This window comes from Pleurodeles waltl, chromosome 5 (genome assembly GCF_031143425.1).
Source record: "Pleurodeles waltl isolate 20211129_DDA chromosome 5, aPleWal1.hap1.20221129, whole genome shotgun sequence".
In the NCBI taxonomy this organism is placed as follows: Eukaryota; Metazoa; Chordata; class Amphibia; order Caudata; family Salamandridae; genus Pleurodeles; species Pleurodeles waltl.
Genome location: NC_090444.1, coordinates 1,282,036,221 through 1,282,062,296, shown reverse-complemented (window position 1 = coordinate 1,282,062,296; position 26,076 = coordinate 1,282,036,221).

Sequence of the window (26,076 nt, the reverse complement as noted above, 5' to 3'; positions counted from 1 at the left end):
CTCCTGTTCCCTGAAGTCTCAGGACCAAAAAGACTTCTCTTTTTCACTTAGACGCTCCGTGCGCCGAAATTTTCGACGCACAGCTTGTTCCGCGGCGAGAAAAACGCTGCACACCGACGCTGATCGACCCGACGCCTTCGGGACGACCGGAACTTCGACGCACGGCTTCGCAAGGACAACGCCGCCCGACCTCCAGAGGAGAAATTGACGCTGCCGTGAGATCGAAATTTCGATGCGCAGCCCCGCAGAACGATGCGCAGCCGGAAAACAAGCAGGAAAATCCACACACAGACCCGGGACATCTGGTAATCCCCGCGATCCACAGAAAGAGACTGTCTGCGTGCCGGAAAACGACGCACGACTTCCCCGCGTGAAAAATAACGACGCGAGTCCGTGTGTGCTGGGGAGAAATCGACGCACACACCCTTTTTCCACGCATCTCTTCTTCTGTGGCCCTCTGAGGAGATTTTCCACTTCAAACCAGGCACTTTGTGCTTGAAAGAGACTTTGCTTGCTTTTTAAAGACTTAAGACACTTTATATCACTTTTCAGTGATATCTCTACAAATTTGCATTGCAACTTTATTCGTTTTGACCTACAATTATCCTGATAAATATTATATATTTTTCTAAACACTGTGTGGTGTATTTTTGTGGTGCTATATGGTGGTATTGTATGATTTATTGCACAAATACTTTACACATTGCCTTCTATGTTAAGCCTGACTGCTCGTGCCAAGCTACCAGAGGGTGGGCACAGGATAATCTTGGATTGTGTGTGACTTACCCTGACTAGAGTGAGGGCTTTTGCTTGGTCAGAGGGTAACCTGACTGCCAACCAAAAACCCCATTTCTAAGAACCACAAATACTGGTTGGATTTGGCACAGGGGTGAGTGACGGTTCAGTAGATCAAATTTTATTGACAAGAGATTTCACAAAAATGAAATGCACTGTTAATAACTGAAAGGCCAAACAACTGAACCAATGACTCACAGCTCATGAGCTGTAAAGCCGTGACAAGGCACCAACTTCTTTACAGTCCATTCACACACCTTTCATTCATGACATGCACAAGACTATTCACGCTGCCAGCTACAGGCCCAGGACATTACAACACTCACATCAACAGACAGTACCCATCACTTTTATGCGCCCACATGCCGGACACAGCAATCACACCAGCTGATGGGAGTGTGTGGACTGGCGTTTGGGTAGCAGTGTGTTGCAGTGGCCAACAGCAAGTCACTATTTACACCGCCAGCCAAGCGCCACTCCACGCACACTGCCAGCCAAGCGCCACTCCATGCACACCAGCATCACTTTTTTTTAAAACAACAAAGAAATCACTAACTAATTAGAAATAAGTACAAAACTACAAACAGAAAAGCTCTAACTAAATACATGACAGTAATGCCAACCGTGAAACTGAACATATGAAAATATAAAACAGGCAGTTTACACTCACAGTAGTTTTGAATAATGTTTTTGAGTGTGGTAACTCCTGAAACAGCCACCCACACACAGTCCAGGCTTTGAAGGACAACCAGGGCAGTATATCCTAGTCTCCTTCAGGATACCTCTTTGAGCACAGACTCTACATCTCTTAGCAGGAAAGTCTTTTTTGGCCGTGGAAGGAATGTGCTCAGCAAAGTGACGATTACAATCTAGCCACATCCTCCAATACTGCTTCTCTAGGAACTCTTGCCTGTTCCAGCACAACAAGGCTCACAACGACAGACTCCTGAAATTTCACAGATTTCATCCTTGACTCTGGAGAACTGTTCTTGAATACAACAAAAGCATTAAAAGTTTCCAAGTGGAACAGGTGAGCCACTAATTTCTTATACCAGACATAAGCCTTACGAACAGCAATGTAAGGTTCCAACTTCAGATCTACTCTATCAACATCACCTATGTGCTTATTGTAGTCTAAAATGCACACAGGTTTGCGCACTTAGCAACTTTACCCCAAACAGCCACAGGTGAATTACTCTCATCATGGATGGTAGCTAGCATGTAGACATCCCTCCTGTCTGCAACATTCAGAGCTAGCAGCTCATCATTCCGCAAGGCACTGCACTATCCCTTCTCAAGTTTTTTACAGACAAGCTCTCTTGGATAGCCTTTCTGGTTAGAGCGGATTGTGCCACAAGCAACAGTGTCCACTCTGAAAAATTCCTTGAACAACTGCATTCCAGTGTAGAATTTATCAACGTTGAAATGGTGGCCTTTGTTAAAAAGTCATCTACCAAGTTCCCACACAATTTTCCCGGTAACTCAAAAAGTGGGTGGACAACCAGGGGGGTTAATACTGGAATCTCTACCAGTGTAGACAGTTTAATTCCATACCGTGCCCTCTTGCTGGGAATGTACTGCCTAAAAACCAAACGACCCTTGAACAGGAACAAAGAGTCATCTACAGATATTTCTTTGCCTGGAACATAGACCCTTGAAAAACGATCTACAAAATGATCAAGGACAGGTCTAATCTTAAACAGGCAGTCAGAATCAGGGTGATCTTCTGGCCAGGCTAAAGCATTATCAACAAAATGCAGCATCTAAAGAAGAAGCTCATACCAGTTACGACTCATGGTTGCAGGAAATATAGCAGTTGCCATCAAGTCACTAGTAGATCTGTATGAAGACAGTGATGGCTTCCTTTTCAGCCCCATCAAAAAAGTTAAACCCAAGAACTTTTTCAACTCTTCCAGATTTGTGAGAAACCTCTAGCTATCTCTAGAGTGTGGCCTAAGTCTGGCAGCGTTGTCCCTCAAATACTAATCTGCATACAAATTAGTCTGCTCAACAATCTCTTCCAAAAATACATTGTCCATAAACAACTGAAAGAAATTGACATGCAAAAAGTTTTCTGTATTCACTCTACACCCTGGGAGACCAGTAAGGGCAGGCAACTGTGGCTGCTCCATGTTTGGGGCAACCCAGAGTTCAGGTCTTCCAATGGGAAGCCTTTCAGCCACTGGCTGCTGCACTATTGGCACATCAGTGTCCTCCTCTAAAACGGGCCCTTCTTCGACACTGTGGCTCCATCATCAGGGGATTCCTCTCTGACAGAAAATACACTTCCAGAATCTTGCACTTCCTCCTCTGCCTCAGATGCAGAGCCAGTCTCATAATCATGGTCAGAAGATGACTGAAAAAGCACACCAACACCCTGCTGAGGGGTCATCCTACAGCTAGCCATAATCCTTCCTACGAAAAGTAACTGAACAAATGCACCACCAACAACCAGCACTCTGCAAGACAAGTAATAAACAAAGTGTGGCTTTATGCCCAAGAGTTATAAACTCAAAAACTATACCACTCACTTGCCTGAAAAAGCTAGACTCACTAGCAACTATTCTGCACGACCACAGCAATCACCAATGATATCCCACTAAAAAGAAAAAAGAAAAGAAAATTACACATAAGACAACACAAATATCATTGTGCACTAATCTACAGACAATTTCACACACAATCCTACATTTAGTACACCACTTACACAATGTCATGCATTGCAACAATAGTCATTTGGAGTACATTGTTTTTTCTTACCTAAAACAAGCAACTACGCAAACTGCTGGTCAACCACTGCCAAAACAGCAAGGAGTCACAGAAACAGAAGCAAACACTTTGAACTAGAACAAAAACGAGAAATAAAACATTATAATCACAAACTAAAATACTTTGCTAGTCGACAAACACCCGGCCACCAAACATTTAGAAATTTCCCCTGGTGCCTTAGTGGCTTCTTCCCCCCATTGGGGGCAGATGGGCCTAAAAATAATAGGCCAATCTGCCCCCAAGTGGGGACAGAAACAGCAATAATCATTATGCCCGCCCAAGGGGAGAGACCCTTGCCTAAGGGGCGTTCCCCAACACATAAAATCACCAAAAACAGAAATCCCTTTCCCCCAATGCTTCTTTTTGAACAAACTCCCCCGACCGGAGGAGAAACTCACCTCCTTCTCCCTTGATGCGCTGGAAGCAAAAGGCTTCCAGTGCGTCCGGCACCCTCTAATGTTGTCAGTGCGCGATCACACACTGATGTCATTAGAGAGGGAGGGTCAGGGGTGAAAGGGGAAGCGATTCCCCTTCCATCCCTGCCCTTAGGCCCATGCGGGGAGCGCTAGCCCTTCCCCTGAGGGTCTCCACCAGGATGTAATGGTTACGTGCGTAGAGCCTCAGCGCCACCGGACGTAATCATTACGTTCATGGCTGTGACGGAGTTAATGATTGTAAATAAGAACATACAATAAGGCTAATGTAAGGTGACATTGCATGCACAAATGTCTTTGTGAATTAGATACACTGCACTTATTAATCTTCCTTCGTTTGCCTTTTTAGTCGCTCTTATTTTCCTTCTTCCACTTCTCATACTCACTTCCTCTATCATTCTCCCTCTCATTGGTCTTTCCATTGTGCCTCACGCCCTCTATACTGCTCCCTGCCCCCTCGTCTCTTCCTACTCTCTTTCTCGATCAAACACAATACAGCTAGCTCTTTATTTTCCTTTTCCTTTGTATTCCCACTACCTTTGTCTCTGTTTTGCTTGCTTGGTCTCTCTCTCTCTCTCTCTCTCCCTCTCTAAACCCTCCACTTACTCTCTTCCACCCATCTCTCACTGGCCCTACACTTTCTCCCTTACTTCTTTCTCTCATGCTTAGTGCCTCATTTGTCCTTCTTCTCATGCCTCTCTTTCACTCTTTCACTCTCTCACCCTATCTCTGACACTTTTTCTTTATTCGTATTTTATATTTCTTACCATTTTGCATCAAGAGCTATCATTTTCTTACATTCTATGTCCACGCCCTCAGTCACTCTTTTTTTTTCTCTCTCACTCATTCCTCCTCTCTCTGTCATCCTTTCTGTCTCACTCCACTCTCTTTTCCCCTCAGTTCTCCTCTATATCTGCCTCTCTTTCGTTCTGTTCCACTTTCCATCAACTTTGCCTCGCCCTCACCTATTCCCTCCATTTTCTCTTTCCCTACCTCTCGCTTCCTGTTATATCTCTCTCTTTCTTCTCTATCTTCTAATTTTTCCCCTGCACTCTGTTTAATTCCAGGCAGTTTCCCCCTCTCATTCCCAACCCTTTCATTTTCTTCACCACTGGCCCCCCCCAACTTTCCTGGTCAGCAGACAGATAATAAGAACCTTCTCCCACAAAAAGAAGATACATTGAAAGGAACTGAGAACCCCAGATGCAATACATTGAGGCCTTCATTACGACTTCAGCGTTCTTGCAAAAAGATCGCCGAAGCTGCGGGCGCGCCAATGCCGCCAGTGCTGGCGGTATTGGTGGCTCCCTATTTTGACATTTCCGCTGGCCCAGCGGAAAAGTCATATCAACATTGCAGCCGGCTCATAATAGAGCCGGCGACAATGCTGATGTGCAGCGGGTGCAGCAGCACCCATCGCGCATTTCACTGCCCGAAATTCGGGCAGTAAAATGTGCGATGGGGCTGTGCCTAGGGGACATGCACTGCCCATGCCAAGTGCATGGGCAGTGCAGGGGCTCCCAGGGGCACCCTGAGTTCCCCTTACCGCCAGCCTTTCCATGGCGGTAATTACCGCCATGGACAGGCTGGCAGTTCGGGATTATGACCGCCTGGTGGAAGCCTGTCGGTGTAGTGGAGGGGCCGGTGGTATGGCTCTGGCTAATGCGCCACAGTCATAATACACTGGCGGAACACCGCCAGCCTGTTGGCGGTGTTACCGCCAGTGTTCCACCAGCCTCCAGGGTCGTAATGACCCTCTGAATATTGACCCAACAGTGAAAGCCTTATTTTTTGTAATCCTCAGTTTACCTTTGCCGAGGCAGCATGCCTTCCTACATCATTCCTGCTGAATGTTAACACTCCAGGATAGTTTTGGATTAAAGAAGAATGCATGAAAATGTCTTCAGGGATCATTGCCTATGCAGGGATAAAGCCTGAATGAGTCCATCACACTGCAAACAGGGGCAGAAGTTTTCACTTCTGAGGGGCAGTTTCAAAGGGCTTTTGAGACCCCCGGAAAATCGATGTCAGGTGCAACAAGGGCCAAAGTTCACTTCTGGAGTGGGGAGGGGGGATTAAGGTAGCTCCATTTGGATATTTGCGGTGCTATGATGTTGACTATTCTAATCTGCCTCACTTGTTTTATTGAAGAAGTCTGATCTTTCTTAAACAATAGACCATAAATTGGGGTGGATGAAACTCCACAGAATCTTGCAGAGCTTTTATGTAACTCAGTGGAATTCTGCATAGTAAAACTTTGTGAGTTCCACCCACCCCTATTTAAAATCAGCTTTAATGGTAATGTTGTATTTTAAAGAACACTGCTGAAAATGCCACTTTTAGAAATGTTTTTTCTTGTTGTAACCATTTGGTAGCTTTAATATATATCCTAGATCACATTATTAGGTGTATTTGGCAATTGGGCTTTTTGTATTCTTCTCAGACAGTAACACAAAGGGGTGCTAGATGTGGACAGGATGGGCCATCCTGATTGGACGGTAGAGGCAGAGCTGTGCACAACACCACTTACATTTCAAAGGAGCTGCCTCAGCACACTCACAAGGGACTTCACACAAGCCTTTGTCATCCCAGACCCTGTGGATCCCGGACAGAGAGGCAGGAAATTTCAGAACCATCTGGTTGTGAAAAACTCCAGACGTGCCACCAATTTCAAAGCTGCACCAGGTATACAAATAGGCCCCTCAAACCAACTCTTTAGTGCACTTGTGCTCCTTTGGATATTATATAAGGAGGCCTGCCCTGCTCCCAGAGGACTGCTCTGCTGCTTGAGGCCTGCACTGCTCTCTGAGAAAGAAGAGTGGACTAGCTCTCTTCCTTCCAGGCTGAGTGATTCCAAGTGTCAGGTGGTGGATCTCCTGTTCTGCAGGGACACAACAAGCTCCAGAAGTCTCCTTGTATCTACCCATCTGACCTACTGCATTGGACCTTCCTGGACCTGCAACTGGACCTGCATGAGACTTGCAGGCCTCTTCTAGAGTTAGTTCCTTATCCCCATGAGGTGCCTCTCCAGGTTCTGGACCTTTGGCTGGCATCAGTTGAACTTCTCTGGTGAAGAAAAACAGAAATCCTGATGTTTTGGGTTCTTCGTGACTGTAAACGGGTCCGTTGGTGCCAAGATCTCGCCACCAGCAATGACCGCCAATGTGAAGCTCTGGTGGACCCAACACTTTGCGCCACAGTGACTACCAGCAAGAAATGACAACACAAGATCTGCACTTCAGACTACAACATCAAAAGCCTGCGGTGCCTGCTAATGCAAAACTCCAGCAAGAACCATCCGCAATGCCTGGCTGGATCTTCATGCTACAGTGATGACTGTCTGCAACACCTAGCCTGCTCTTCTCAATACAGCGACAACCATCCATGATGCTCTCCATGCTCCTTGTTGCTTCTTCCATCGTGAAATGGACTCTTCATGCCAGACTTTGAGAAGGTAGGTTTTTCAGCTGGAATATCATGGTCCCTTTATCTGGCCCGTGCACACTCTCAGTCGGCTTGAACTTATGACTTTCACCTAGTCAAGGACCACCAGATAACTACAAGTGCTGGTTTGTGCTTTTGGGCACAATACTTGCCTAAAGCTTTGAAATTGCATATCTTTCTACTGATTAGATTTTAGTTGTTTTGATTTCATTTTATTTATTCAATTTTACTCTCTCTAAATTCTTGTGTTGTGCTTTTACTTTATTACTGTTTGTGAGCTGCAGTTGAGCCTAGTTGTTTTTGTGTGGGACTACCAGAGAGTTAAGCCCAAGTTAATTTAGTGGCTTTTTGAGGGTCACCCAGACAGGGACTGTGATTGTTGCTTGATTAGAGCTTCCCCCAACCAATAACCACATTTCCTACAACTGCTCACTGGTGATTCAGCTGCTACCTCTGCTCCCTGGGTGCTAAGAGTATTGGATTCTTCGAGAAGTGTACTTTTGTAAAAGGACCCCCCCTCAGAAACATACCGTGGTAACAAATCATGTAAACATTTCGATCATTTCAAACTAATACGTTTAATCAGAGGTTCTATTGCATTGCAATCTAGGTATTTCCGTTGTCCAAAAATATAACCAACTTGCATAATTATTTTATTCTGCATGTAAGTTCTATGTACAAAAATACCAGGAATTGTGATTAATGGCTAAACTATAATGTTAGAAAACAAACACCTAAAAAGATGATATGTTTGTTATTCAACAAAAGGCTGATCTTAGATAAGTTATAAAAGTACAAATGTGCAACTGCTGTCATAGCTAAAACATGAGTGGAAAATGAATGTTCCCTATCAAAATTCACCACCAAATTTCACAATTACTTTAAATGTCAAATATTCTATGGTTATCTTGCAGAAATATCTTTAAATTTATATATTTACTATCTTACCATATTTATTTGATAAATACGTTTTACACTGTTTCTAGAACGTTGTGTTAACTTTACAATTTCACGCCTTGGTAATGGATCCTTGGCTTAAATAGTTTTCAACAAATACATCCTTTCGCAGTGTGTAAAACTCTGGATTCCTGACAAATGTCTAGTTAATGGACATTGTTTTTAAATTAGGTTCAACCTCAACATTTGATTGTTTCTCGAAATCATTTTGTGACAGTTACTTTGACAGTAATGTTCCCTTATGTTACCCAATGAGACTTCTATATGAAGAATCACTGCCTCAATGAGATTGTAAGTGGGGCGATATTAAAGTTGCAACGTTTTCATTAACTCCTATTGCTCTGTGTTAAAATGCCATTGTCTCCTCAATCATCAAAATTTTTAACCAAGCCATTAGCAGACAGAAATAGTTTTTTTTGCAAAATACCTACTGAGAACCAGTGTAGCAGTATTTTTCTAATGCCGGGGATCAAAGTAATACATTGCAGCTAGCTTATGTATCTGATTACTAACTCTTTCTTTGAAATTCTGTGGGGCATATTTATAATCTGTGTGCCCTGAAATAGTGTTATTTGTTTACGCTATTTCAGCGCAAACTCAACCCCATATTTATATTTTGACTTTAGACCCGTCTAGCATCAAAATATCATTTTTTGCTTGTGGAAAACTACCTTGCGTCAATGAGATGAAAGGTAGGTGTTCCCTGGCAAAAAATGACTCTAAGGCCCAGGTGCCTTATTTACCCTCCCATGCAAAAATGGTGCACGGGAGGGAGGCGGGCCTAAATAATGGTGCTAAGCTTGCTTAGCGCCATTATTTAATGCCTGGGTCAGGGCAAGTTAGGCCCCCCTACTTGGCACTGGCCCCAATGGCCATGCCCAGGGGACATAAGTTCCCTGGACATGACCTTTGGCTGGGGGGCATGACTGCTGTCTTTACTTAGTCAGGAGTCATGTCAATGGGGGGTGTGCTCCGAAATATGGCACTAATCAGGTTAGAGTGATTTTCTTGACTCTAACCTGACTAGCGCCATTCTTTGATGCTCAACCTCCAGTTTTCCCTACACCTCCTCCAACCGGTTAGCGTCAACTATTTTGATGCTAAACGGGCCTTACCGCTGGCTAACATCAACCCATAACTTTGATGCCAGGTCGGCGTCTTGGGGTGGTGCTAGCCGGCAGTATACTTTTTGATGCTAAACTGCGTTAGCAGTGTTTAGAGTCAAAAAGTATAAATCATGGCCTAGGTTTTTAGCTTTTGGTCATTTAGAAGCAGTTTTGGCTTTTGAGGTCAAAGGACAACTTTTTTTAAATGCAGAGAACTTATGGTGTTTAATATAGTCCAATGCTTTTTCTTCATTTCATAATTTTAAATGAGTATTACCTATTTGTTTTTCGGGTCTGTTTCTTAGACTAATGTTATCTGTTAGACCTGACACATTGAGGTGATGTTTCCCAAAACGTTTTTCCTTTTTCTAATAGGTTTTGCTGATTCCCTCTTAGTGGCCTCCGGGTCCTGTGCACTTTCCCTCTGAAAGTACAGTGTGAAAGTACACAAGCACCTTCCCACATATGTTGGTAGGTGACACTTTCTGTGTGTGCCACTAGCACCAGAGGTGTTTTAACCCCTTCGCTGCCAGGCCTTTTCCCCCTCCTGTGCCAGGCCTTTTTTTGCCTATTTGGGGCAGTTCGCGCTTAGGCCCTCATAACTTTTTATCCACATAAGCTAACCAAGCCAAATTTGCGTCCTTTTTTTCCAACATCCTAAGGATTCTAGAGGTACCCAGACTTTGTGGGTTCCCTTGAAGGAGGCCAAGAAATTGGCCAAAATACAGTGAAAATTTCGTTTTTTTCAAAAACATTGGAAAAAGTGGCTGCAGAAGAAGGCTTGTGGATTTCCCCCTGAAAATGGCATCAAAAAAGGGTTTGCAGTGCTAAACTCAGCAGCTTCCTAGCTTTCAGGAACAGGCAGACTTGAATCAGAAAACCCAATTTTTCAACACAATTTTGGCATTTTACTGGGGCATACCCCATTTTTGCAATTTTTTGTGCTTTCAGCCTCCTTCCAGTCAGTGACAGGAATGGGCATGAAACCAATGCTGGATCCCAGAAACCTAACCATTTCTGACAAGTAGACAAAATTCTGAATTCAGCAAGGGGTCATTTGTGTAGATCCTACAAGGGTTTCCTACAGAAAATAACAGCTGAAAAAGAAAAATATTGAAATTGAGGTGAAAAAAACATAAATTTTTCTCTACGTTTTACTCTGTAACTTTTTCCTGCAATGTCAGATTATGGAAAGCAATATACTGTTACGTCTGCTGGACTCCTCTGGTTGCGGGGATATATAGGGCTTGTAGGTTCATCAAGAACCCGAGGAACCCAGAGCCAATAAATGAGCTGCACCCTGCAGTGCGTTTTCATTCTATACCGGGTATACAGCAATTCATTTGCTGAAATATAAAGAGTAAAAAATTGCTATCAAGAAAACCTTTGCATTTCCAGAAAGGGCACAAGATAAGGTGCTGAGGAGCAGTGGTTATTTGCACATCTCTGAATTCCGGGGTGACCATACTAGCATGTGAATTATAGGGAATTTCTCAAATAGATGTCTTTTTTACACACTCTCCTATATTTGGAAGGAAAAAATGTAGAGAAAGACAAGGGGCAATAGCACTTGTTTTGCTAATCTATGTTCCCCCAAGTCTCCCGATAAAAATGATACCTCACTTGTGTGGGTAGGCCTAGCGCCCGCGACAGGAAACGCCCCAAAACGCAACGTGGACACATCCCATTTTTTTTAAAGAAAACAGAGGTGTTTTTTGCGAAGTGTCTACCTGTAGATTTTGGCCTCTAGCTCAGCCGGCACCTAGGGAAACCTACCAAACCTGTGCATTTCTGAAAACTAGAGACCTAGGGGAATCCAAGGAGGGGTGACTTGCGGGGCTCGGACCAGGTTCTGTTACCCAGAATCCTTTGCAAACCTCAAAATTTGGCTAAAAAAACACATGTTCCTCACATTTCTGTGGCAGAAAGTTCTGGAATCTGAGAGGAGCCACAAATTTCCTTCCACCCAGCGTTCCCCCAAGTCTCCTGATAAAAATGATACCTCACTTGCGTGGGTAGGCCTAGCGCCCGCGACAGGAAACACCCCAAAGCGCAACGTGGACACATCCAAAATTTTGGAAGAAAACAAAGGTGTTTTTTGCAAAGTGCCTACCTGTAGATTTTGGCCTCTAGCTCAGCCGGCACCTAGGGAAACCTACCGAGCCTGTGCATTTATGAAAACTAGAGACCTAGGGGAATCCAAGGAGGGGTGACTTGTGGGGCTCGGACCAGGTTCTGTTACCCAGAATCCTTTGTAAACCTCAAAATTTGGCTAAAAAAAACACATGTTCCTCACATTTCTGTGGCAGAAAGTTCTGGAATCTGAGAGGAGCCACACATTTCCTTCTACGCAGCGTTCCCCCAAGTCTCCCAATAAAAATGATACCTCACTTGTGTGGGTAGGCCTAGCGCCCGCGACAGGAAACACCCCAAAGCGCAACGTGGACACATCAAAAATTTTGGAAGAAAACAGAGGTGTTTTTTGCGAAGTGCCTACCTGTAGATTTTGGCCTCTAGCTCAGCCGGCACCTAGGGAAACCTACCAAACCTGTGCATTTCTGAAAACTAGAGACCTAGGGGAATCCAAGATGGCGTGACTAGCGGGGCTCGGACCAGGTTCTGTTACCCAGAATCCTTTGCAAACCTCAAAATTTGGCTAAAAAAACACATGTTCCTCACATTTCTGTGGCAGAAAGTTCTGGAATCTGGGAGGAGCTACGAATTTCCTGCCACCCAGTGTTCCCCCAAGTCTCCTGATAAAAATGATAACTCACATGCGTGGGTAGGCCTAGCGCCCGCGACAGGAAACACCCCAAAGCGCAACGTGGACACATCCAAAATTTTGGAAGAAAACAGAGGTGTTTTTTGCGAAGTGCCTACCTGTAGATTTTGGCCTCTAGCTCAGCCGGCACCTAGGGAAACCTAACAAACCTGTGCATTTCTGAAAACTAGAGACCTAGGGAATCCAAGGAGGGGTGACTTGCGGGGCTCGGACCAGGTTCTGTTACCCAGAATCCTTTGCAAACCTCAAAATTTGGCTAAAAAAACACATGTGCCTCACATTTCTGTGGCAGAAAGTTCTGGAATCTGAGAGGAGCCACAAATTTCCTTCCACCCAGCGTTCCCCCAAGTCTCCCGATAAAAATGATACCTCACTTGTGTGGGTAGGCCTAGCGCCCGCGACAGGAAACACCCCAAAGCACAACGTGGACACATCAAAAAATTTGGAAGAAAACAGAGGTGTTTTTTGCGAAGTGCCTACCTGTAGATTTTGGCCTCTAGCTCAGCCGCACCTAGGGAAACCTACCAAACCTGTGCATTTCTGAAAACTAGAGACCTAGGGGAATCCAAGGAGGGGTGACTTGCGGGGCTCGGACCAGGTTCTGTTACCCAGAATCCTTTGCAAACCTCAAAATTTGGCAAAAAAAACACATGTGCCTCACATTTCTGTGGCAGAACGTTCTGGAATCTGAGAGGAGCCACAAATTTCCTTCCACCCAGCGTTCCCCCAAGTCTCCCGATAAAAATGATACCTCACTTGTGTGGGTAGGCCTAGCGCCCGCGACAGGAAACACCCCAAAGCACAACGTGGACACATCAAAAATTTTGGAAGAAAACAGAGGTGTTTTTTGCGAAGTGCCTACCTGTAGATTTTGGCCTCTAGCTCAGCCGCACCTAGGGAAACCTACCAAACCTGTGCATTTCTGAAAACTAGAGACCTAGGGGAATCCAAGATGGGGTGACTTGCGGGGCCCGGACCAGGTTCTGTTACCCAGAATCCTTTGCAAACCTCAAAATTTGGCTAAAAAAACACATGTGCCTCACATTTCTGTGGCAGAAAGTTCTGGAATCTGAGAGGAGCCACAAATTTCCTTCCACCCAGCATTCCCCCAAGTCTCCCGATAAAAATGATACCTCACTTGTGTGAGTAGGCCTAGCGCCCGCGACAGGAAACACCCCAAAGCGCAACGTGGACACATCCAAAATTTTGGAAGAAAACAGAGGTGTTTTCTGCGAAGTGCCTACCTGTAGATTTTGGCCTCTAGCTCAGCCGGCACCTAGGGAAACCTACCAAACCTGTGCATTTCTGAAAACTAGAGACCTAGGGGAATCCAAGGAGGGGTGACTTGCGGGGCTCGGTCCAGGTTCTGTTACCCAGAATCCTTTGCAAACCTCAAAATTTGGCTAAAAAAACACATGTTCCTCACATTTCTGTGGCAGAAAGTTCTGGAATCTGAGAGGAGCCACAAATTTCCTTCCACCCAGCGTTCCCCCAAGTCTCCCGATAAAAATGATACCTCACTTGCGTGGGTAGGCCTAGCGCCCGCGACAGGAAACACCCCAAAGCGCAACGTGGACACATCAAAAGTTTTGGATGAAAACAGAGGTGTTTTTTGCGAAGTGCCTACCTGTAGATTTTGGCCTCTAGCTCAGCCGCCACCTAGGGAAACCTACCAAGCCTGTGCATTTATGAAAACTAGAGACCTAGGGGAATCCAAGGAGGGGTGACTTGTGGGGCTCGGCCCAGGTTCTGTTACCCAGAATCCTTTGCAAACCTCAAAATTTGGCTAAAAAAACACATGTTCCTCACATTTCTGTGGCAGAAAGTTCTGGAATCTGAGAGGAGCCACAAATTTCCTTCCACCCAGCATTCCCCTAAGTCTCTCGATAAAAATGGTACCTCACTTCTGTGGGTAGGCCTAGCGCCCACGAAAGGAAATGGCCCAAAACACAACGTGGACAGAACATATTTTTTCACAGAAAACAGAGGTGTTTTTTGCAAAGTGCCTACCTGTGGAGTTTGGCCTCTAGCTCAGCTGGCCCCGGGAGGGGGGGGGCGGGGCAGAAAAGCCCTAAAATAAATTTGACCCCCCAAGCCCCCCCTGCCCCTGCCCGGGAACAACCCCTGCCTACGGGGTCGCTCCCCCTGCATGACATTGGCGCCAAAAACCAAATCCCCGGTGCCTAGTGGTTTCTGCCCCCTTGGGGGCAGATTGACCTAAAATCGGCCAATCTGCCCCCAGGGGGGCAGAAATGGTCTAAATACAATTTGCCCCCCAGGGGAGCGACCCTTGCTTGATGGGTCGCTCCCCATCTCTAAAAAAAGAAACAACAAAAAAAAAAAACACAAAAATAAAAATTGCCCTGGTGCCTAGAGGGTTCTGCCCCCCCCCGGGGGCAGTTCGGCCTAATAATAGGCCGATGTGCCCCCGGGGGGGGGCAGAAATGGCCTAAAATAAATTTGCCTCCCCCAGCCCCCACCCCCGCCCCCGGGAGCGACCCTTGCCTACGGGCTCGCTCCCCCTGCGTGACATTGGCGCCAAAAAACAAATCCCAGGTGCCTAGTAGTTTCTGCCCCCTTGGGGGCAGATTGACCTAAAATCGGCCAATCTGCCCCAAGGGGGGCAGAAATGGCCTAAATACAATTTGCCCCCCAGGGGAGCGACCCTTGCCTAATGGGTCGCTCCCCATCTCGAAAAAAACAAACAAACAAAAAAAAAACACAACAAAAAAATTTGCCCTGGTGCCCTGAGGGTTCTGCCCCCCCCCTGGGGGCAGATCGGCCTAATAATAGGTCCCTGGTGCCTAGAGGTTTCTGCCCCCAGGGGGGGCAGAAAAGGCCTTCTCAAAAAAATGCCCCCCCTGGGAGCGACCCTTGCCCAAGGGATCGCTCCCTTTTGTCAGTTTCAATAAAAAAAAAAATATCCCTGGTGTCTAGTGGGGTTTCAAAAGCCGGATTGCAAGCAATCCGGCTTTTGAAACCCTCGGAGGGACTTCAAAGGGAAGGAAATACTTTTCCTTCCCTTTGAAGCCCCTCCGGGCCTCCCAAGTGATTGAAAAAGAAATGCTTTTGCGCGACTAGGGAGGCCCCTGTGACAAATCAGCGCGCGCTCGTGCGCTGACGTCACAGGGGGGGGGTGGGGGGGGTCGGGGGTGGAAGGGGAAGGTCTTCCCCTTCCATCCCGACTTGGGGGGGGGAAGGGGGGTGCACGGGGGGCGCGCTAGCGCGCCCCCAAGTTCCCCTGTGCCATGGACGAGATGATCTCGTCCAAGGCACAGGGGAACTGTAGCCTTGGACGAGATCATCTCGTCCAAGGCACAGAACCGGTCAAACATGTATCCCATATGACTTAGCAGGCCTGTGTGCACACTTGCACATATGGTGCTTTTAAACACATGTTTAGCCTGACAATGCAGACTTGTGTGTGTGTTAGAAAAATACCCATGTGTGTTTTTCACTAAATAGGAGAGTTGCTCTGCCATAGGATGACATGGGAGAAGTGTTACAATTACTCCTAGCTGCAACAGTGGATTGCAGCAGAGCAGCCTTATGTTGTTTACTATCTGTGGAATCGTCCTGACAGACCCTCTTCTATGGCAAGGTTGGTTTTGTCAATAGTCATGGAGAAATACCACTTCTAGAGAGTGGACATTTCTCTGCCTAAATCACTTTGTGTGACTTTTAATTTGACTCAAGTCCATACTGGGGGAAGGAGGACCATATCTATGCATTCCCCAGCAACAGCTATAAAACTTGGGCACATAAAAGAAACGAAGACCTCTGCCATTTATGGGCCTGGCTGGATAGATTGGAGGGAGAGGTTCTGACACTTGGCCTCCCGGAGCCAGATCATGGCCCAGTAAAGATTAAAATCTGCACTCCTCAGCCCCATGGCAGACAGGATTGATATTTAGGGGAGACATCTGTGGTTCAAAGGGGAACCCTCTGAACATCCCACTACTTCAAAGGCATACTACAGTATAACTATTGGGGCCACACTGTCGCCAAGTAGAGATACACTCACAGGAACATGGTGCACACTGCCAGAAGAATCAGGTGTGCACAAGGAGTAATTACGGCCCTAGAAAGGGACCGCGCACCCTTCCTGCATTGTGGGTGGCCTGGGCAAACTGTTTGCTGCTGTGTAGCACTCTGAAGTGTGCTCTTCAAGGGCTTGTTGACTTGCCCCTGTTCTTTTGTGGAGGTTTCAGGGACATCAAAGACCTCCTGTAAGGGACCTATACCTTCTACCTGTGTCATCTGGAGAGCAGTGCCCTCTTTGATGCCTGCATCGTCTGCCTGATGTCACCTGTATCAGCGGTGTGGGCGTGGAACTAAGTATTTGCCTGTTGTGGAGCCTTCAAAGTACTGCCCACTTTCAATGAGTATGTTCCTTCATCGTGGGACAGTTGGTAGTGAGTGGATTCACCGAATGCATAACCCTGGGTGGCCCACCTTTGTTGGGCGTGCTGCATTTCTCTTGTGCAACACCTACTGCATGCTCATTGTGTGCGGTGTCTGATTCACTGGTTGTGTCCCTCGGAGGTTAGGGTGTATCCTAAGCAGTGTTGCACTGTACCTCATACGGCACTGCTGAACTTGCACCTCTGTGTGTGTGACTGAAATTGTCTGGTGCTGCTCAAGTCATAGTGCACCAGACAGTGTACCTTATTCCAGAGTGGCACGGTATTGGTAACTTTCTGTGTCTGTTTGAGTTTGTCTGTTGCGGATCAAGTCATCACGCACCAGATGCTGTGCCTCACTCCAGGGAGGTACAGGATTGGAACTCTTTGTGTGTGTCCGGAATTGTCTGATGTGGCTCAAATCATCATGCATCAGACATTGTGCCTCATTCTAGGGAGGTACAGCATTGGTAACTTTTTGTGTATGTTTGGATTTGTCAGGTGTGGCTCAAGTCATCTCACACCAGGCATTGTGCCTCATTCCAGGGAGGTGTCGATTTAGTAACTCTTCCTGCACAACCGGAACTGCCCGGGGCAACTTCAGGCATCTCACCCAAATGTTGTGTCCTTCATCAGGAGATGTGGGTTTTGGTAACTATTTGTGTATTGGAGCACCTGGCGTGGCTGGGCGCCACTGTGAACAGCATGTGTCCCAAAGGCACCACCCCCATGTTTTGCAGACCAGGGCCCGTGGCGGAAGGCACAGTGCGGAGACCCCTGAGTGAACTTACAGAGTGGTGGACAGACCTCCATTTGTGAACTGTTACCTGATCAGCAGTTATCTCTTTCTCACCCCCCACCTTTGCCCTTGGATTCTGAATAAGTGTAATTCTGGCACCAGTGGCCTAGTAACCGGGGAAAGGGTGCTTTCGTCTCCACCTTGTGTGTTTGGGGTAGTAGGAACTGGTTGGAGGGTGGAAGAAAGTGTGGGGGATCTGTGTGCACAGTGACCAATAACCTGCCAGATATCAGTGCACCATTAGGATGCTGGGAGAGAGTGTGTGTGAGTCCGTGTTATTCTAGCCTGTCTGATATCTGTGGCACCACGTAGCGGTGTGGAGTTAGTGAGTGAGTGGGAGTGATTGCCTGCAATTGACTACACCGCCCTGCAGGGTGCAGTACATTTTGTTTCTTTGTCAGAGGACTATCACAGTTGACATTGGGTTTTATCTGTGCCTCCCAGGCTGCAGAGCTCTGTAAAAGTGCTGCTGTTCTCTGTATGTACACATTGATGCTATCGTAGTGCACCGGGGTGCACCCTATAACTGTGTGCTGTTGAGCTGGGGTGGTCACTAGGGTGGATCTCCTGCTGACAACGTTTTGGCACCGGATGAGGATGTTGGGAGGGAAAGCATTGCTTTTCTCATGTCTACATACTGCTGATGCTGTTTTAACACAATTGGGCCTAGTACTGCTAGTGATATTTCTAATTGTGATTTATGCCCAGATTTACATTCATATTGTGTGTGTGGAATACAAACTTTATATACATACACTTCATGTGAAGTTTCTTTTGTGGCACTCAGTGTATGTGTTGTGTGGTAGTGTTGTGCCAGTGCTTTACATATAGCCCCAGTGATAAGCCTGACTGCTCGGTGCCAAGCTACCCAAGGGTGAGTGCAGGTTATACAGTAAGTGTAAGCACCCACTCCTGATGGAAATGGTAGGTTCTACCTGGCTAGCGCCTCACCTCAGCCAATCCGAACATGCCGCCCCCTACACTGTCACCATAACTTCATGGTCCTGTTCAAGTGAATTACCTCAGGAATTGTAGTTCTATTTTCTCAGTGAAGATATGGGAGTATTGTGTTGGTAAAGAAGATGTTTGCTTCAGATCTAAGTTCTGAGAGTGACAGGAAGTCTCACCTTGTATTTAAAATGATGTGTACAATCACTTTTCTGTCTCCAAAATTATTTGTGACAAAAATGGTCATGGTCTAGAGCGCATGAGAGGTGCATGAAATGCTACTTAAATGATGCCTCCTTTGTGAGCAGTGACTTCAGGGAGCTCCTCCAAATCCTATGGTGGTTCATCTACAACACAATATACCCAACAAAGCAAATATATATCCATTTTAAAGACAAACATTTTGTCAACATTTTGAGCTGACAGAATGGTCGCCCTCTTACCAATGATAGCCCGATGTGCCTTTTTGAGAAGACCTTGGTATCATAACAGGCTGCATGTTTCTGTATCCATATTCCTAGTCCTAGACACAGCTCCATTTTCCATGCCGCTGTTGCTATGCCCCTGATACCTGACTCAAATACATACTTTCCCCACATTATTGCAGCACCACTCTCGTATGGAATTTCTTAATATTTGCATTGTCCTAACCTGCACTAAAGTCAAGATCAATAAAAATTTACAAATGTATATTCAAAAAAAGTTCTAAGCTTTGGATGTACTTAAAGATGTAGTTAGAAACCCTGTGCTCTCTGGATTGAGACTCTGCTTTACTGACTAGTGAGGATTGGGTATGCTAGTAAAGTGTACTGTGATGGTGGTGTGGTGACAGTGGTGGTACTACAACTAACACTACTTTGCACAAAGGTAGAAGGGAAGGCCAAAGGCGCTATAACTTCACTTTCTTTGAATGTGTTTTACATCTGCAGTCTGTGGGGTGTTGGGATCTGGATTTTACTCAAATTCACCCTCATTCCTCAGGCGACAACATAATTGAACGCTCTTCACGGCTTTCGTTTTAGACCATTTAGGTTTCTATGGTTTTGAGCTGTTCAAGTAGCTATTGAAGACGGTGTAGCCTCAAATGCCATCAGATATGTTCTACTCTATGATGCCTAGCACAGCAGCAGCCACCACAAATGTCAAAGAAGGGACTCAGGGGGGCAACAGGGATGGGGAAAACAATTATAGAAAACACTTACTGTTCCGTTGTTCCCGCCACTGTTTCCTGCTGCCACGCTCCTAAGCTCCTGATGGTGTCCCAGCATTCACTGGGTCACCAGCACAGGCTCCCCAGCAATCCTGGTGCTGCTCTCCTGCTAAGCCTAGCATGAAAGCAGCAGCAGGGTTAGTTTGAGTGGCTTGGACTGCCGCTCAGACAGTGCACTTGGGTCTGTGCAGTTTCTCCAGCCCGGCTTTGCAACACCTAAATCTTAGAAACCTATGTGCATTAAACACACATGTGCACTTGTTGCACTCTTCCCTCCCTCCTCTCTGCCCCCTCCCATGGCCCAGCCCCACCCCTCCCTGCCCTGCTGGCAGAGCCAGCAGATAAAAATTAAAACAATAGTAAACTATTGTTTTATTTTTCATCTGCTGCTTCTTAGCCAGGGGAACGATGTTCCACAGCATTGCGCAGGAGCAGCCCATGGCTTGCAGAGGAAAATCATGAGCTCTCCACAACTTCTTTAATTCTTTCAGTGCACTAATGGCCACATTGCACACAACATTTGCAACAGATGACAATTTTGTTCTCCATATTTGGTTAATTTTTTAGAAAGGTCCAAAATTATGTTCAGGCAATATGTAAAACACAGTCGGCAAAGGTACTCACATCTTGCAGTGCATCTTTTTCTGTGCATCCTCTTCTATGCATGCCTGACATTTTTAACAGTCATCAGAGAAGAGTTTTCATACCATTTCAGTGTGTGGTTGCTAATGTGCTGTTCATTGAGCCAAGCAGGAATGTGTATATCCAGATGGCTCAGCCAATATATTTATATCAAAGTATTGTAGCTTTTGTCAGCAAACCCCTTCTTGTTGTTCTTTATTCAGTACAGATACAAGTCTCCCAGCGCATCCTTTTTTTTCGAATGCTTAGTCTTCTCACTCCAACAATGTGTAAAAGTAGGGTGGGACAGCGGGGAGCCACAGAGTCATAGTACTTTTTTGTAATATTTGTGATCCAAATACTGCAAAGTAAATACTGTATGAAATGCAGCATGATTTATTCTTCTTTGGCAAAAAATGGTGATGCAGGTGTTGCCTGTGTCGGGGTGCCTTCTTAATGTGGTCCCCTTGAAATCATAGTACTTTGTCATAATTTCAACCTCCAAAATTGCAGATTATGGCCCTCATTACAACCCAGGCGGTCAGTGGAGAAGTGGCGGTAAATACCGCAAACAAGGCGGTGGTAAAAAAATTGGAATTACAATCATGGCGATGACCGCCAGGTTCGTAAAGACTGCTGGGCTGGAGACTTCGGTCTCCAGCCCGGCGGCCATTACTACACCACCGGCGGGTCTGTACCATCACGAAATCCATGGCGGTTGGCACTATCAGTGCCAGGGAATTCGTTCCCTGGCACTGATAGCGGTCTCCACCACCCCCCCTCCCCAAAGTCCTCCCCCCAAACCCACGACCCCCCTACAATCCCCCAAAGGTGGTAGGAACCCCCTCCCCACACCATCCCAACATTGACACACACACACCCCATCCACGCACACTTACACTACAAATACACATACACTCACACATACACGCACACATACACACAGACATACACACAGACATACACGCACATATTTTCCAAACACACAACACACTCCCGCACGCATACACGCACTCACACACACCCTCTACCCACTCACACCCCCATGCACGCACACAACAACCCCCCACCCCCTCCCCTAACAGACGATCACCTTACCTGGTCCGGTGATCCTCCAGGAGGGAACGGGATCCATGGGGGCTGCTCCGCCACTAGCTCCCCGTCACCAGAACACTGCCACACCGAACCAAGGAACTTGATTCGGTGGGCGGTGTTCTGATGATGTGGCAGTGGAGGTGGAGCAGCCTCCACTTCACCGTCGACCGCCAGTATGGCTGCTGGCGGCTCTCCGTCCGAAAAAGGGCCGAGGGCAGCCAGCAGTCATGATATGCTGTGCGGAAAACCGCCTGCACCCGCCTGCACTGGCAGTCTTCAGCACGGTGGTACCTCGGAGGTCTTGCTTAAAGACCGCTGTGGTTGAAATGAGGCCCTATGTTTATTTCAGATCATTGATGTCAGATTACCTTTATGTCGACCTTGTATGTAACTAGACATTAAGGGCCATATGTACGAAAGCTTTTTCCGATAGACACAGAATGGGTAAAATCCTTTGTACATCTGGCCCTAAGGCCCATATTTATACTTGGTTTGCACTGAATTAGCGTCATTTTTTTTAATGCTAATTCAGCGCAAACCTAACTGCATATTTATACTTTGGTGCTAGACACATCTAGCACCAAAGTTATGGAGTTAACATTGTTTTCTGGATGTGAAAACCTACCTTGCGTCAATGAGATGCAAGGTAGGCATTCCCATTCAGAAAAGGACGATATGGCCTTTGCGCCATATTTAGCCCCCAGGTGCTAAAATCCAGCACGGGAGGATGGGGTCCTTAAATAATGGCGCTAAGCTTGCTTAGTGCCATTATTTAATGCCTGTTGTATGGGCAGGCGTAAGGGAACCATGGAAAGAGCCCACAGATGCCCTTCCCTTGCCCCAGGGACACCCCCACCCACTCCCACCCACGCCAGAGAGACACCACAGGATGGGGTAACCATCCCAGGTAAGTTCTGTTAAATATATTTTTTTCTTTCCCGATTGGGGGCACGGTGTGGCCATTGGGGTGGTCGGCATGGCTCCTATCTTTAATAAGACAAAAGCCATGTCCATGGGGGTTGTGCACCAGAAAATGGCGGTACACTGCTTAGAGGCAGTTTTCTGCCTCTAAACAGTATAGCGCCATAATTCTGCGCACAAGCTCTGGTTTCCCCGCGCCTCCCTTGCAATGTTAGTGTCCTTTCAAAGGACGCTAACAGGGCATTAACGCAGGCTAGTGCCATTCCATAAATATGGCGTCTTGGAATGGAGCTAGCCGGCGCTCTAGTTTTTCACATAAAACTGCGCTAACAAAGCATTGCTTGAAAAAGTATAGATCTGACCCTTATTTGGCCATATATTTCAAGGTTTTATTATTCAAATGTTTTTATATTCTTTTCTTTTTAATATTTAGGTGGTCATTACAACATTGGCGGTAAAAGCCACTTAACGCCGTGCAGAAGACCGCTAACACACCGCCGCGGCCGCGGAATTCCGCCACAGCTATTATGACCCATATCTCGGAATCCTACAAAATTCAGATACCCACACAACTCCGCCACACCAAAAGGTCAGTGATAAAATGGCGAAAACAAAACCTCCACAGTCACGCCAACAGAAATACGCCCACACTATCACGACACACGAATCCACGCAGCGGTTTTTCAAACGCGGTATTCCATTGGCGGTACACATCGCCGCGCTCAAAATACACACACTCTTACAAAACACTGCCACATTGGACAATTCCAAATACACACACCTGAGACACATACAACCACGACTCCCACACACCTAATACAATATAAAACACACACCCACATCACCCACAAACCCCTATGACCACTATTACAGAGAGAAGGCCAGAGAGAGACACCACCATCCACAAACTAGCATCCACAGGCACTCAACACCATCACCCACACAACTTCCACGCACAAAACACCACACACCACTGTATATCACCACACTTATCACCACACACTCCACCCCACACATCACCCACACCACCCCATGGCACGGCAAAGACACCCCAGGTTCTCGGAGGAGGAGCTCAGGGTCATGGTGGAGGAAATCGTCCAGGTAGATACACAGCTATTTGGAGCACAGGTGCAGCACACCTCCATTGCAAGGAAGATGGAGCTATGGCGAAGAATAGTTGACAGGGTGAACGCAGTGGGACAACACCCAAGAAATTGGGACGACATCAGGAAGAGGTGGAACGACCTACGGGGGAAGTTGCGTTCCGTGGTCTCAAGACACCACCAGGCGGTTCAGCGGACTGGCGGTGGACCCCCACCTCCTCCCCCACAACTAACAACATGGGAGGAGCAGGTCTTGGAGATTCTGCATCCTGAAGGCCACGCAGGAGTCGGTGGAGGAATGGACTCTGGTAAGACAAATCTTAACTATTACATCCCCCACCCTACCTGCATGCCAGCACATACCCCCACCCTCACCCTCACCCCCAGCACTCCAACTCCTCACAAATGTACCAATATCACAAACCACCCATCCCAACACCAAGCCCTGCATGCAAAAACAAAGCATGGACACCCATCACTAAAGCATGCCCACTGCACATACCCATACAACCCCCTAAACCATCATCACACAAGCCCCCACATAGGAATGCCAGCACTGAGGTACACGATCACCCACCCATTGCACACCATGACACACACAGATGTAATAATCATGCTTTTACACCCCTGCAGGACCACTAACCAACGTCACCAGACAGGAGGGTCCAGACATCTCCATCCCACCCACAGAAGAGGCCCACAGTGATGACAGCAGCTCTGTCCACCTGGATCTAGATGACCAGCCCGGACCATCGTGGGCCTCGGGACAGTCGGTTCCCCTCACACAGGCACAGGCCACCACAGACCTTCCACCCTCTGGTAACACCAGCACAGCACCCACCCAGCGGGCCCACAACTCCGTCCCCAGGACACGTCAATCAGCTGTGTGTCCACCATTACAGGGAACCCAGGATAACCCACCACCCCAACAACAACAGGGACCTGGGGGCAGTGGTAGTGGGCACACGGTCCAGGGGACGGAGGCACAGGAACACAGGGGAACTGGGAGGGCTGCTGTGCAACAGGGGGCGGACAGGCCCAGGGAACCCACTCTCCACGAGGCCCTCTCCTCCATCATGGGAGCATACCACCACTCCCAGGAGACGATGGCAACGGTCCTGGCCAAGTTTCAGGAGACCCAGTGCATGCAGGATTAACAGTATTTGGGTTTCAGGGAGGAACTCAGAACCATCAGCTCCACCCTGGGCACCATCGTAGGGGTGCTGAAGGAAATACTCAACACAAGGAGGGACACTGTGGCACTCCAAGGGGCCCCTGACAATAGCATGGACGATGAACTGCCCACCACCTCCACCGGCGCTAGTGGACAGGCGGCACCGCCACAGGACCGCCACACCAGCACCCCACCCCCTGCAGATGGAGAACCACCCCGCAAGCGGTCCCTGAGATCCAGGAATAAGACAGAGCACGATGCCAAGACCCCCGCCAAGAAATGAGACCACCCTGATTGTCAACCCACTGTCCCACTTTGTCACCCTGTCCATATTGGAACTGCCCCAGCTCCACTTCCTATGCCCATATGGGCAATACACCTATGAGATAAATAGACTGGACTCTGCCATGGAAATTCCTCCGCCATCACCCCTCACCATTTTACTACCCCCTCCAATATTGAGCACTTAAATAAACACACTCAAAGCACAAAACAATCTGGAGTCTGTCTGTGATTTCAAAATAGTGTATTTGCAATTACAGTGACAACATTTCCAGGAAATAGTAATGTCAACATACCGTTGTCACACAGCTTTAGTCCATGAGGAATCTAAGCAGATGACACACGTTGGGACCCATACCTGTGAAACCGTAAGGGAAAGTGACAACTCAGTGACCATACACTGGGTGAAATCGACAGACAGGAGAGAGGTAGAAGTGTAAAAGAACTTGTAGTAGGCTGGAATGTATTCTCACCTGTGTCTCACTGGAAATATTGCTGGATGACTGAGTCCCTGTTGTCAATGTCTTCTTCCTCTGCTTCCTCCTCATTACTGTCCACAGGCTCCACAGCTGCCACAACACCGCCATCTGGACCATCCTCCTGCAGAAAAGGCACCTGTTGTTGCAAAGCCAAGTTATGAAGCATACAGCAGGCCACGATGATCTGGCACACCTTCTTTGGTGAGTAGAATAGGGATCCACCTGTCATATGGAGGCACCTAAACATGGCCTTCAGGAGGCCGAAGGTGCATTCGATCACCCTCCTAGTTTGCCCATGTGCCTCATTGTAGCATTCCTCTGCCCTGGTCCTGGGATTCCTCACTGGGGTCAGTAGCCAAGACAGGTTGGGGTAACCAGAGTCACCTAATAGCCACACACGGTGCCTCTGTAGTTGACCCATCACATAAGGGATGCTGCTATTCCGCATGATGTAGGCGTCATGCACTGAGCCAGGGAACATGGCATTCACATGGGAGATGTACTGGTCTGCCAAACACACCATCTGTACATTCATGGAATGATAACTCTTCCGGTTCCTGTACACCTGTTCACTCCTGTGGGGGGGGACCAAAGCCACATGGGTCCCATCAATAGCACCTATGATGTTGGGGATATGTCCAAGGGCATAGAAATCATCTTTCACTGTAGGCAAGTCCTCCACCTGAGGGAAAACGATGTACCTCTGCATGTGTTTCAGCAGGGCAGACAACACTCTGGACAACACGTTGGAAAA